Consider the following 15,412-nt stretch of genomic DNA (forward strand, 5'->3'; position numbering starts at 1 on the left):
ACACTTATAAAATAAATTAGTAGGCTGTATTTTAACATAATAGAGTTTTACTGTCGATGTGTTTTTTTAAAATCAATTGCACTCTACCTACTCTGCTTATAGATTTCGAAATAATGCAAGAAATGATCAGAGATTTAAAGAGTTTGTATTTTGAGGAGGGTTGCATACCTACCTGTTTTTTAATTTAGGTATAAAGTCAAAAATATTTTTTAATATAGAAATATTTTTTTTAAAATAGCATATTGGATCTATTAAAAACCTTAATTTTTTTAATTATAATTGTAATATATGTAAGAGTTTTATTTTTACTCTGTATTTCCGAGACCTAAATTAGTCTAACAAACGCGTAATCCAATCCCATTTACCATCGAAACATCCGAAAACAAAACAGAAATGATCTCTGTAAATCCAGCGGCAACCGACCGGCCAATCATTCGTCAAACGGGCCGCGCGGCCGTAAATCTTACGACTGGGGTGGGGTGGGGTGTTGCGGGTGGGGTGTTACGTAACATCAGGAAGTGCGGATTAGGAATCAATAGTGGTCGTAATGATAGTTGTAGCGTAATAGATGGTACTGCGCCGTTTGTGGTGCGCGTTACATTGATTCCTGGCTGGCGAGAATTCGTTTATTTTTTTTATATTCAATGACGACGGAAGGGTGTAAAATGTTTTAATTTTTTTTTGAGTGTTGCAAATTGTTTTAAGTTTATGTATTGCTTCTTAAATAATCACAGAAACTTATATAAAAATTAATGTTTGGTGATACATTTCTTGGTCAATATTCATAGATTTGTATGATTAAAAATAATTAAGTCCTCATCGATTTATCAGTAAAATATATATATTATACACTTAACAAATATTATATGCTAGAAAAAAAATAAGATTGATAACAACCAAAATAAATTGATTGTAAATCATAATTTGTGGTCCATATCTTGTTTTTTATTACTTAATCGAGGTTTAGTGGATTAAAAAGTGGATCGTGATACAACACAAGACACAACTCAGTACGGAAATCTGTGACATTATCTCATTATCATATAATTATCTCATTTGACGACCATTGAATCCATTTTTCTTGTTTTATATCCGATTTACTCGTAGTTGTAAAAAAACTAACAAAATTAATCTTAGAAGTCGATTTTTAATAGTCGTACCGACTTGATACTTTGCAATTATACGTAATTCTGAAAACAATGTACATATTGAGTAATAACTTGCGATCAACGAGCTAATCTGATGATGGGGATGGGAGGTGGAATTCTTTAATGACTTCTGGTAAATAAATCGAAAATAGACTCGTTTCAACGAATTCTTTAAATTATTGTTTGTTTTTATTTATATTTTAATTATTTTTTAGTTATAAATGGAAGTTAATTGGCTTTTCCTTGTTTTAATATTTTTGTATTACTTACGATAAAATACGAATCAGTTCGTATTAATAATAGTTGGTAACTTATCAAAGACGAGTAAAGGTGCTGTTTTATATAGCCCTTTCACTGGCTCACTCACCCATCAAACCGAAACTCAACAATACTAAATATTGCTGTTTGGCGGTTGAATATCTGATGTATGAGAAGTGCCTCTACATTTTTTATTGTTTAAAAATCTAAAGTAAGTAGCGATTTAATAATACATATATACACAAAGACATATATATTAAAAGATTCTAGTTATGTTATCCACCTGTATAAGTATGAAAAATAATTAATCTGTGCGCCGCCCTGACCTCACTGCGCCCCCTGTCATCGCCCGCGGTCATCTTTCACTGTGGGGTAGACACCCCTACGCGTAAGTTTAGTAGAATCGTTGTAACGTGCACAACATCGTATATTTTATTGTGTTCTAGATTTTTTTATCGGCTTCGCGAAGTTACTATTTTTGTCAATTGGATAGGTATGGTATTTGACGTCATTAGAAATTGAATATGGCTGATAACAGCCTGATTATATTTCAGACAAAATATATACCTACCACTTATAGTATATTATACTTTTTTTTTCCTCAAGTCTTTACTGACATGACTGTTATTTTGTTAGTAGGCTCAATAGTTCAAGGCTATTCGAGTCGTGTGCCTACGGATAAGTCTCTGCTTTCTGAACACTTTGGCTGTTGTATTGGGTGCAATACCCACTTCTCGTGGAAGCTTTTGCTTATTGTAAGGGAACATAGTAATATTAGTAATTGCTTGAAAATAGTAATTGCTTTTATTCTTTACTTTTGAGTTACAAAGAATTATCTATCCCTAATAAATAGGAGAATACACTAATATTGAAGTTCTATTATTAGTAAGATATTATGTTTTTAATATTTATTGCAAACAATATCACACTAAATTTATTAGAAATAAGTTTTAAACGATTTATACCTTTCAGTCAGATCAATGACTTATTTATTAAGAACGCAAGGGGTGTATAACTAATTATCTAGTATGCACAAAAAGTTAAACATCACCCACCCTATCTCGGAGGGTGATTCGTCACGAAGGCCGGTGTCGCTGACAACCACCGCGTGTCATTAAACTTATTTTAAAATTCAGATTTTAGCCACCCCTATAAACGATTTTTCTTAGATAATGAGTCTTCTCACGAATAATCTTTAATTATAATGCATTTATTAAATTATAGTAATTTAAAATAAGTTTTAATTTATAGTTGAGTAAAGTCACCTAAAAGAATTTTTTAAGTCTTTAAAATTTAAAATTTGATATGTTTGTCTATGACTTTTAATTCAACTTTTTTTTGGCGTGTATATACGCTAGCTGAGGGCAAAATATTCTGCCAATGACATGTATTAAAGAGTTGACACATGAGATCAATCGCTTTCAAAGTGTTTTTAATGATGATGAGTAGAAACGATGTAATACTACAGCACATACACAGTAAAGGATAATAATTAAATGAACTAATTAATGGAAAAGGATCATAAACAATTTCTTAATATATATTTTTTTTCATAAATATATAATACTAATTATAAAATGTGCCGAGTGCAAATCTATTCTTCGTCGTTTGCGGTGTTATATTTCTTATAGAATCTACTGAAATGACATAAAATCGTATTTTATTGTATACAAGAGTCTTACTATTGTGAAAGTACTCTGCGGAAGGCTTTTGTCGGTGAATCGATGTATCCGTTTGATTCTCAGTAGCTGTGAGTGCAGGGAGGGGGGTGTGGGGGGTTTGGGATGGCAAAAGGGGGAAGTGTTGTATTGTATCTAACTACTAACGTTATTGATGTGTTGATAAGATGAAAATGTATATTTCGTTTTTTTGTGAATAGCAGTGTTTGATATTTTGTTTGTGTGTAGGTACGTGTTGCATTTTATTAGAAACAAATTGAGACTATAATGGCCTTGGTGGTCCAACGAGTATTACACGTAGACATTAAACGAAGTTTGTTGGCTTAAATTTAAACAGATGCAATTATTTTTTTACATTAGGAACATATTTATAATCAATCTCGTGTTTGTTGATAAAATAAAACGTCATGAATAAGTCTATATATTGAGTTGCATGAAAGTTACCACTTGTTTTTTCCAGCTAGCACTGGAGCAATGTGGTGGAATAAACTCTAAGACTTCAATATAATAGAAAAAGCTTAAGCCCATCTCATCATTTATGGATTGTTACTAAGATCATGACTTCGTTCTAACTTTGATGATAGGTATTGAAATCATTCATCATTTTAAATACAATCATTTTCCCGCACTTTAATAGTCGGGATGCCAATCCAACATGTGTAAAGCGAGATTTATTTAACACGACTTGGATTTTATAATCTGTAAACACGGGTCAGCTGATATTCAAAGTTTCAGTATGGTGTTATACTTGATGTTAATTTTTTTTTAATTCCACCTTCGATGCAATACTTTTGTTGTAGTAAGACGTCGTCGTCGTAAATAGTGTTTTTTTATTGTAGATTGTATTGTGGTATTTAAATTTAGAATGTGTTCCTTCTGGATACTAAATTAAAGAAACGTTTACGTTTTGTTTAGTAACGAAAGATAGTGAAAGAGCCGTTATTCAGAATCTATCATTGGCAAAAGGCGACGGATAACGGATAGCAGGACAAATGTATGAAGAAAAATACTTGTGTTTTAATAAAGAATTGGAATCGTCAATTCATCAATTCTCTATTACTAGCATAAGTGGATTAGAAAGTAAGTAATCAATACCTTTTGTACTAATTTGTAACGCCGACTGTACAATCTCATTTGTTTTACAGTATATTATGAATCATTGCGTATTTACCTCACCTTCGTATAATTGATGATTCATCACACTGTCTTGTATTATTATACTAGTTTCCGCTCGCGGCTTAATCCGCCTGAGGGAGGGGGGAGATGTGTTACGTATCCTTTGGCCTTTTCTGACTAAGAGCATGTGAGAAAGAGTAACAAACAAGCAAACAAACTCACTTTTACCTTTACAATATTAGTATGGATTACGTGGTTTTTTAAAAAGTTTATTTTATGCCCCCATTTTGATCAAATGTTTCGAAATTATATTAGCAACGTTTTGCTTAGAATAAAGCTTTCTAGAACAGATAAGATCTGTCCAATTAATATTTTTAAATATAATGTTTCATAATCGTTTGTAAAGTAATAATAAATATTAGCAGCCGGTAGCAGTTTGCCGATTCTTCTAATAAAAATACCGCATCGCTTTATTGCCGAAAATAGCAACATTACAACAAAATAATTCTGAAATTGTAATCGATATACCAAATACACGTTTTTGATTAGTGTGAAATATATCTTCCTACAAATATTTTTTTTACGTATAATGTGATGTTTTTCAACCGCCGCCGGCGACGCCGCCGCGGTGACCGCGTAAACAGAATAATTAATCGTGTATTTCAAACAATAGGTACGTAAAATAATACTCTTATATTACTGTCAATAATATTTGTCGTTGTCATTTATATTAGCAAATACTAAATGATTTTATTAAGAAAAAAAAATGTTAAATGTTTTTAAACTTTCTAATAAAATGTATAAAAATAAAACAATTAATATGTTTTAAACTCAAACTCAAATTAAGCACATGAAAATTCAGTGGTGCTTGCCCGGGTTTGAACCCACGATCGTCGGTTAAGATTCACGCGTTCTAACCACTAGGCCATCTTGACTCTTTTGATTTGAGTTTATAATTCATCTCGTGCTTGACGGTGAAGGAAAACATCGTGAGGAAACCTGCATGTGTCTAATTTCATTGAAATTCTGCCACATGTGTATTCTACCAACCCGCATTGGAGCAGCGTGGTGGAATAAGCTCCAAACCTTTTCCTCAAAAGGGAGAGGAGGCCTTGGCCCAGCAGTGGGATATTAACAGGCTGTTACTAATATGTTTATATTCAAATTGAAAACAATACCATTTATAATATTCATCACCACTTAAATTCAGGATGATGCAAAGCGTGGGGTTAGTGGTCGTAAATTTTATATAGGATACATTTCTATTTATTAGAGCCGAGGTGGTTCAGTGGCTAGCACGCGTTAATCTTAACTGATGAATGCGAGTTCTAACTCACAAGCACTGAGTTAGCATTGCTTTTGCTTTATATTTGTGTTTATTATTACACCGTGCTCGGCGTTCAAGTAAAACATCGAGAGAGTATCCTCATGAAACCAACCTGCATTCGTGAAGCGTGGCGGAATAAGTTTCACACCCTCCCGAAGGGGGAGAGGAACTTTTTCCTTGCAGTTAAACATGTAGGTACAAGCTGCTATTTACTATTCTATATAACAATCCTTAATTGTTTTAATTAAATGAAATACAAGGAATGGTGATAACAACACATTTTTTTTCCGTTGAATCGCAATTTCGTTGTTCGGAACAAAAAATGAGTCATGGTGGAAATACGTTCTAGCAATTTTTTTTTTATGTTGTAGGCGGACGGGCAATTGGGCCACCTGATGTTAAGCGATCACCACCAACCATAGACATTGGCAATGTAAGAAATATCCTTATATCGCCATTGCTCCACCTTGGGAACGAATATGTCATATCCCTTGTGTCCATAGTTACACTGGCTCACTCACCCTTCACAACAATACTAAGTACTGCTATTTTGCGCTAGAATATCTGATCAGGTGTGGTACTTACCCAGACGAGCACAAAGCTTCACCACAAAGTAAGCTCTTATCTGTATGTTTATCAGGATTAAATTTAACTGACCTTAAATCAATTTAAAATACCAAATAGACTGGGAGGTGGACAAGGTTCGGAAATAAATTTCCGCGGATGCAGTCGCGGAAAATAGTTTACTATAAAAGGCAAGTTTTTCTTAAAAGGGATTACTTATTACTCGTGAAAGAGTAAATAAATATAAATGTTACTAAGCTGTCTCTGTCTTTATAAAGATTCCATTGCTGATCTGATATTACGAGGAATTCGACCAATTATAACATTAGCTGAATTTTTTTAACAATGTCATAAAATCTTGTCAAAAAATCGAACATTAGCCATTGTAATGGGCAAACATCAACCCAGACGCATCCGATTCGCACATCGCCTCACTTCCGACGTAACCCCTTCTCCCTCCTAAATATAGCCGGGGTGGTCAGCGCCCCTCCCCGTGACGAGGCTCGAATTTGTTTGTTCTTGTGACAGTTGGGTTGAATGCGTAGCTTTGCTGTAAATTTACGTGAAAGACATTTTGATGTTAAAACCTTTGATAGCTTAGTACAAATATAATGAAACTTTTCTTAATTACATATATACTAGTCTTCGCCCTTTACTTCGCCCGCGTTTTTACGTGTTAGGTACCATATTACCTAACCCCTTTCCTTCTTCATTCCTTTTATGTACCGCTCACAACTGGCCGACACTTTCACATTTATAAATTCATTGTTTTAATTATTCATCGGTATAAATAAAAATTATAAATGAATAAATCATGTCAATAAGGATAGTGTTATAAGTCATAATTCAAAGTTTTATTCTAAACTAGTTATTGCCGCAAGCATTCATTGTAATGCCTGTTTACATTTTTGTAAGCAATTACTTAATACCACTCGCACGCAAGTTATTATACGTTGGTATTACGCCAGAAACCATCACGGATGTTTATAACAAATTTAAAGTTTTAAATTTATTAGATGAATAAAAAAATCTGTTATATTTAAACATATGCAGATGGTGAGTAAGTTATAATAATAAGTAGTAATATTTATGTTTTTTTTTTTTTAAATATTATTATATTGCTTGTAAACACGAGCATAACGTTACGTGAATATTCACGTACAAAGAAAATGTAATCTATAAAAAAAAACTAACCTTATTTGAAACAAATTTAGTAGTGAAATTACCACAGTATATGTTATGGAAATGGCATCAGTGAAAATCTTAAAGAATCCATAATTGCTTATTCGTAAAAGCCGCTCCTCATTTCCAGAGATAAAAAGTATACTAAACGTGATATACTATCGAATGCCTCCCGCTTAATAAAGACCGACAGAGGTGCGACAATTTCTAAATTTGTGTTTATGTCTCTCTATTGATAAATATTCTTGACAACGATAAAGATAAGCCTAATAATATTTAATGTCGAAACACATACTCTATTTTAATTTATTTAAATTATATAGATTACAATATAAATTTCTCATTTCGGTTGATGCTACATTTGTTTGATTAGTTGTAGATATTTTTGCTCATAATGCTTTCCGAGACGGCCCAGTGGTTAGAACGTGTGAATGTTAACCGACGATCTAACCGAAGGAAAACCTACATGTGTTTAATTTCACTGAAATTCTGCCACATTAGTATTAACACCAACGTGGTGGTCGTGGTGGAATAAGCTGCAACCCTTCTCAAAACAAAAAATAGGAGCGGATGCCTTATCCCACCTGTAATGCTTTTAAATATGAATTTAACTTATTTAAATATTTACAAGATTGAATGGGAGGTTGGTAGGGTAAATGCCGTGCCGTAAAATGATAGAAAGAAATAAGAAACATGAAAGGTTATAATATTTTTCCATATAATGTGATATTTTATATCTGTGTTATATCGTTTGAAAACTATTTTGTGCAATTGTTTATTATTTTTTATCATTAAAATAAAATAAGTATGTAAGACGCGTTACACGATATTTTTTCTTCAACTACCTCCCGTTCCGGCTTCGCACAGGTTGAATAATGGTCTGCATAAAACGTTTATATAGTATATAATATATTGACTGCCTTATTGGTCTAGTGGCTTGATGTAAGGCCGCATACCCGGAGGTCCTGGGAGCCCGGAGTCTGGAAGTTGGAAGTGAGTTCACTCCCGTGCATCGGAAAGCACGTAAAGCCGTTGGTCCTGCGCTTCAACTCTTTCCTGTCGTGTCAGATTGCCGTCCCATCGGATTATGAGAGTTAGGGAATAGAGAGTGCACCTGTGTTTGCGCACACACTTGTGCAGTATAATATCTCCTGCGTAGTTGGCTAATCTCTCTTGAGATTGGCCGCCGTGGCCAAAATCGGTCTGGAGGACATTATTATTATTATATAATATATAGTTGTAGTTCTATAGATATAATTGTATGTATAATATTGGTTACCTGTGAGGTGTGTGTGGGTAAAGATCCCAGGTGGCATGTTTTTTTCCGACATCTTCAACAATTATCTTCATATTACACTTAATTTACAAAATCATCAAATAGTTATACCTAAACCTTCCTATGAATCATTCCGTCCGTTGGTGAAAACATTATGAAAATCTGTTCAGAAATTTTTGAGTTTGTCGCGCTTGGGCAGACAGACGCGGTGGGGCCACTTTGTTATATATTTGATATAAATCGTTCGTTTTGAATGTTGTATTCTTGTTTTAATGGTTTTGTCCATTTTGTTGAATTTAATTGTTCTTCCATCAAGATACATTCTAAATTCATTCAAGTATATATTATTATTTTAATTTTTTATCAAATGAAATGAATTTATTCGAGTACGTTTTACAAATAAAATCTGTTTGTATATATTTGAGTGTGACTATTAAGTTTCTGTTGATAAAGAATGGGTGATAACATTCCCGATTAGTTCCATGTTCAGGGGATGAAATAACCAACGTTCAAAATAAAGTTAATTCGAGTTTTAATGAGACCAAATACAAATTATATTTAAGTTCCATGGTTGCGGTAATTGCGAACAAGGCACGGGGTCACGCAGTGAGTAATTACACAATTTAAGGGCCAATAATGTAAGCCTTAGCGTGCCCTTACGAAGGCACGGGGTTTGGGTTCTGTAGGAATGTCTGGTTATTTTTGATTCTAAGTTTTCTGGAATTAGACTTAGCACGGATTTATTTCATCTGAGTTTGTCAGAATTTTTCGTTTCGTCTGTTCATGAATGGGTTACTTGAAAACTGAAGCTCACCCTATCTTAGTCTATTGATTTATTAATCCTGTTGTTAAGAATAAAATAACTACTAAATTGAAAATAGATATATGAGTTTTAAGCATCGCTCCGAGTATCCAGAGCACGTGTTTTCGCTCCACTGATCGAGTTAGAAAATAACTCTTATGTAATAACTGATATAGTTATGTACTAGATAGTTCACTCATTAAAGGCTTGAAGGTTATGTGGTCAGTTTTATGTTGAAAACTAGTGACCTGTCACAATAAGGAAAATAAAGGTATTTGAAATATTCTTCAGTAAATAGAATAACAGATAGTATTTATATATGCTAATTTTTACTAAATAGAATAAAGTTAATATATATGTGCAATTTAATAATTGAAAATAATATGTTTACTTGACGGTATGTCTTTGTTCAAGCCCAACCCAAGGGTACCCAAGGGTAGGTACGGTAACAGTAATATCTTCATATTGTTGTGTTCCGGTTTGAAGGGTGAGTAAGCCAGTGAAACTAGATACAGGTGCAAGAGACAGAACATCAAGTTATGTTCATGGGCGGTGGTTACCATCAGGTCGCTCATTTACCCTTTATTATATAAAAATATTGCTGACTTCCGGTTTCACATACCGAACCAATTGCAGCTTTGCATTTAATATAAAATATTGAAATGAGCATCAATATCGAAGAATATGATATATAGCAGTTCGTATCTCAAGTAAGAACTCACTTCGTATCTCACTCGTGACATAATAAAAACCGAATCGCTTTGATACGCTATTTTGACACTTGTATATTTTTAATGCTATGTTTATCATAACCAATTTCGCATATAACTGTCTGATAACTTAAGAGAATCTCCTGCGGTGAGTTTCGAATTTGTTCATACATACGGAACCCTTACGAAATAATAGTTGTATAACGTCCCGTTTTCCAGGTCGCGTGACGCGCGGCGCGTTACGCGCCTGCGATTGCTCCGACATGACTTCTATTTGCTTCCGCAACTAAATTGCCCCTCGATTGCCTTCGCCTGTATGGTAAATAGTTCGCGTTAACCCTCTATGCTGCAACATTTAATGGATTTAACTTTGTGTTATAATTGAACATTAAACTTTGTCTTACAAATTTTCTGATTTGTTTATCTATAAATATGCTAATAAATTTATTCTATACTAATTTGCACCAACGGCTTCGTCCACGTGTTGTGGATGGGAGGTGTTAGCTATAAAAATGTAGCCAAGTCCTTTAAGGTTCGAGCTTCCTTCATACCGAATTACATCAAAATATGTTCAATGGGTTAGCCGTGAAAGCGTAACAGATAGACAGACATAGTTACTTACGCATATATAATATTAGTGTGAATAATTGAATAATTAGAATATTCATATGTTGTATAAGCGCTGAGGTCTGACCTAGATTCTATATTATTAATAGGTGCTGTCAAATATACAATAAAAAAAAATAGTATTTACGAGACAATACGTGTTTTCTCCTGAACCGCGCTTTCGAATATTAATTGTATGCTTAGCCCCTAAGGTAATAGGTAGTTTTTCACTGCCCAAATAATGAAATGCAAATCTATTATTAGTGTATAAATCTATAAAAAATAGATCTTGATATTGATTTGATGTCATTTTTGATAAATACTAAAGTTTTATTAATATATTTTATTAAAACTTCTGCAAATTGAGTTATTCAATTCAAATTAATAAGCCATCGTAAATTATATAAATCCAATTATAATTTAGGGGATTATATGAAAGCTAAAATAACTGAACTTTCTTTGATGGCTCCGTTCCTTATAGAAATATTATATACTATGAATAAGGCTGGAGAAAACTATGCGGATTGATTGAAGGCCTCATTCCCCTACTTCGATATACTTGATATCAAAGTAAGGGTCATCGTAATCGTGTTTTCACAGATTAAATCTATAGTTCAAAACAGTTGGACCTGTCACCGTTCATTTGTGTTTGTGTACGCGACCGTACACCCTCTCCAAGGTACACACGCGCAATAAAGCGTACAATTATTCTAGGTGTCCACGGGATGAGCCCTGATTAGTGACGGTCAGGTGGGTGCGGTCGATACCCCATCCCCCCTCCAACTACTCCCTGCAATAAACAGGGGGACGATCGCCTCAACTTAAGTATTGATTCGCGCGAAACGTGATTTGTACGCACTCATCGAGAGTTAGCGTGAGTTTGATGTATTGCTGCGCATGTAATCCATCGCTGCACGCTTCCGCGTCGAATAAGAGTTTGTTTCACTCAGCGGTAAATGGATATCGTACAATACGATAGTTGTATTGTTTTACTTGTATGTGTGAAGATTTTTGGTGGTGTTTACGAGTGAACCGCGGTCAATAGGCCCGAGCCGCACCTCGTTGTCTTCGCAGCGTAACGCGCGTCCATCACGACATCCAGCGAGTTATCGCCCAGAGCCCGCCGCCTTCCCGCTGTTTTATTTACTAAGTGCTCGGCTGTGCTGGGCGCTGCCTTAATTGACATCGTGATATTATTCAAATGGCGACCGTTATTAGTGCTTTATTGAGAAACTGATTTATGTTTTACTAATTTCTTCTACTTCCATCGTGATGTGCGTACTCGTAGATTAGAATATTTATTAGAATCCATTCTTCATTGTGCTCCTTTTTAAAGATATAATTATTAACTTTATCTGGTAAACATCTAACTAATACCCGCTATCGTTGCTAAAACCATCTGGCAGTTACTCTGGTACTGTCAGAACTGAATTATATATATATATATATATATATATATATATATATATATATATATATATATATATATATATATATATATTTATTATTGTATATGATACAATCATATTTTTTACATTTTCATTTTTTAAGAATTAGTTTGCAGAGTTTTTATATTATTATTCAAAATCATACGATAATAAATTTATATAATATGTTATGTTGTTTATATTTATGATGTTTGTGTAATTTTTTATATATATATATATATATATATATATATATATATATATATATATATATAAATATATATTATTTACTGGTGGTAGGGCTTTGTGCAAGCCCGTCTGGGTAGGTACCACCCACTCATCAGATATTCTACCGCAAAACAGCAATACTTGATATTGTTGTGTTCCGGTTTGAAGGGTGAGTGAGCCAGTGTAATTACAGGCACAAGGGACATAAAATCTTAGTTCCCAAGGTTGATGGCGCATTGGCTATAAGCGATGGTTGACATTTCTTACAATGCCAATGTCTAAGGGCGTTTGGTGACCACTTACCATCAGGTGGCCCATATGCTCGTCCACCTTCCTATTCTATAAAAAAAAAAAAAATATATATATATATATATATATATATATATATAATATATAATATATATATATATATAATACTAGTATTATATTCACTGTAATGTATGTACATTTTGATTAAGATTTTGTATGTTATTTATTTGACTAACTTTTTCGTTCTCATCGGCTCTGCTGGAAGAAATATCTTCAAGGGCTGAATATGAATTTTTTATACTATTTTTTTATAAAACGTGCTAATACTTAGCACTTACTAACACTATAGTGTTAATATAAGAACTTTGTTTTAAATAGATTTCTTATTCCTGTTAAATACACATAGAATAAATAGTTTTATTGCAGACATATAATTCACGGAGGTTATTAAATTTTATTATTAATGATATCGTATTTGTAACTTAAATTTAATTAGATAAACGATTAATTAAGTAATCAAAACTTAATGAGGCAATTAAAAACCGGCTTGACAGAACACTTTGTACAGGATAACATAACACGCGTGCTCCAGAGGTATAAGGCACACGGTATCAGCTTGCAAAAAAGTTGTGGCACTGAGACTTGACATGATGAGCATGATGACCGATTTCGGCCACGGCGGCCAATCTTAAGAAAGATATATATAGCCAACTGCGCAGGACATATTATAGTCCACAAGTGAGTGCACAAAAATAGCATCCTCTATTCTCTCACTCTCATAATCTGATGGGACGGCAATCGGATATGTTCGGCAAGAGTTCAGACACACATAGACTTCTAGACTCCAGGCTGCTACTGAAAATATTGAACAGAAAAACCCCAATTATAACATTTAATTGCCCCACCTGGGCTTTAAACCCAGGACCTCGATCTCTGCGGCCTTATATCTAGCCACTGGACTAACGAGGCAGTTAACACGAGGCAACGAGGTATTTATGTACATAGCCTATAAACGTCTTAATACTGGGTCACGGCCTTTTAAGTTGGTAGCTTATTCTACAAGGCAATTCCAATGCGGGTTGGTGGATAATTTCACGAGATGAATTATAAACACAAGTTAAGCACATGAAAACTAAGTGACATTTGGCCCGCATTCATTGGCTCTATCCACTAGACCATTTTACTCCAATAATACACTTTGTTCAATTAATTTTAAACTTATCATTGAATCGTTACTATTTTTTTATATTTTCTTTATGTTAATTAACTGATTTACACTGGTAATATTTCAAGATAAACCATCTATATTGTACGAAAATACAGACAGCTGAGTACAGAAAAAGTTGAAATCTCGTCATTCCTAACATGTTTTCATCTCCATACTTAAAGTAATAACGGGCGAATTTATTAATGATAACATCTATAACTATAATCCGTGTAACAAGAACTGTAACGCGCAAATAGAACATGGCGTCAAAATGTTAAAATTCATTAAAAGTATATCACAACCAGTTTATTTTTTAAGTATGGAAATAAACCTCAAAATATAATTACTTCGTTAATGTTGTCGCGTTAATGAGATGTTCGAAAACGTCTAAGGGTTTGTTCACACTGTGGATAAATTATTAAGGACCTTTGTCGATACTGTCTAGACGAGATCTATGAAATGTTGAAACTTGTAAATTAATTAATAACGTTAGTTTTTTTCAATAGAGACTCAGTATAGTACACGAGTAGGATATGAAGTTTGATTAGCGGATATATACGTTTCTGCATTGTTTCGGATACCTCACGATAGATGGCCACGACATTATCTTTTACTCTGAGCGTGATAGTACTAGCCTTTGCATAACATACTAGTGCTGACCTGTACGAGAATCTTCGATTATAGTTATTTTTTACTTTTAGCAAGAAGAAAGAGAGGCAAACAGGCCACCGGATGGTAACACCACTGCTCATAGATATTGGCCTTGTAAGAAATATTAAATAATACTTACAAATGCAATGAGACGTCAACCATGGAAATGTCTTTCATACTTCGTTTTTTATTCTACCGCAAAACAGCAGTACTTGATATTGTGGTGTTCCAGTTTGAAAGGTGAGTGAGCCAGTGTAATTAAAGGCACAAGGGGCATAAGATCTTAGTTCCCAAGCTTGGTGGCGCATTGGCTATGTTTGACATTTCTTACAATGCCAATGTCTAAGGGCGTTTGTTACCACTTACAAGGTGACACTTACAGGTGGCCCATACGCTCGTCTGCCTTCCTATTCTATAAAAAAAACCATGATCCTTAATATACTGGCTCCACCCTTCATACCGTTGTAAAAATTGTCATTGCACAATCAAAATTAGTCTAAGATGTCCCTGGATTACACCTCAATAAGATATCCATTACCGCGCACACTATCTGCTTTGAACACACCGCTAACCGAAGACTTTGTTAGCAATGGTCTCCCATAGTGATTTATTTGCAAGCAATCGTAAAACAATTTTATTTTATTTATAAATATTTGTAAGTACTGTTATTTATTTTAGTTAATCTACTTCTAGCGTGTTATTATTATATTTTTGTTTTAATTAATCGGTATTTGTATTAACATATCTAGTAACATTTTTAATAAGGTAAGATTATTCTATAGTTAGAAATTGTTTACTGGTGGTAGGGCTTTGTGCAAGCTCGTCTGGGTAGGTACCACCCACTCATCAGATATTCTACCGCAAAACAGCAGTACTTGTTATTGTTGTGTTCCGGTTTGAAGGGTGAGTGAGCCAGTGTAATTAGTATATTATTGCACAAGGGACATAAAATCTTAATTCCCAAGGTTGGTGGCGTATTGGC

The sequence above is a fragment of the Nymphalis io genome, chromosome 3 (assembly GCF_905147045.1).
Source record: "Nymphalis io chromosome 3, ilAglIoxx1.1, whole genome shotgun sequence".
NCBI lineage: Eukaryota > Metazoa > Arthropoda > Insecta > Lepidoptera > Nymphalidae > Nymphalis > Nymphalis io.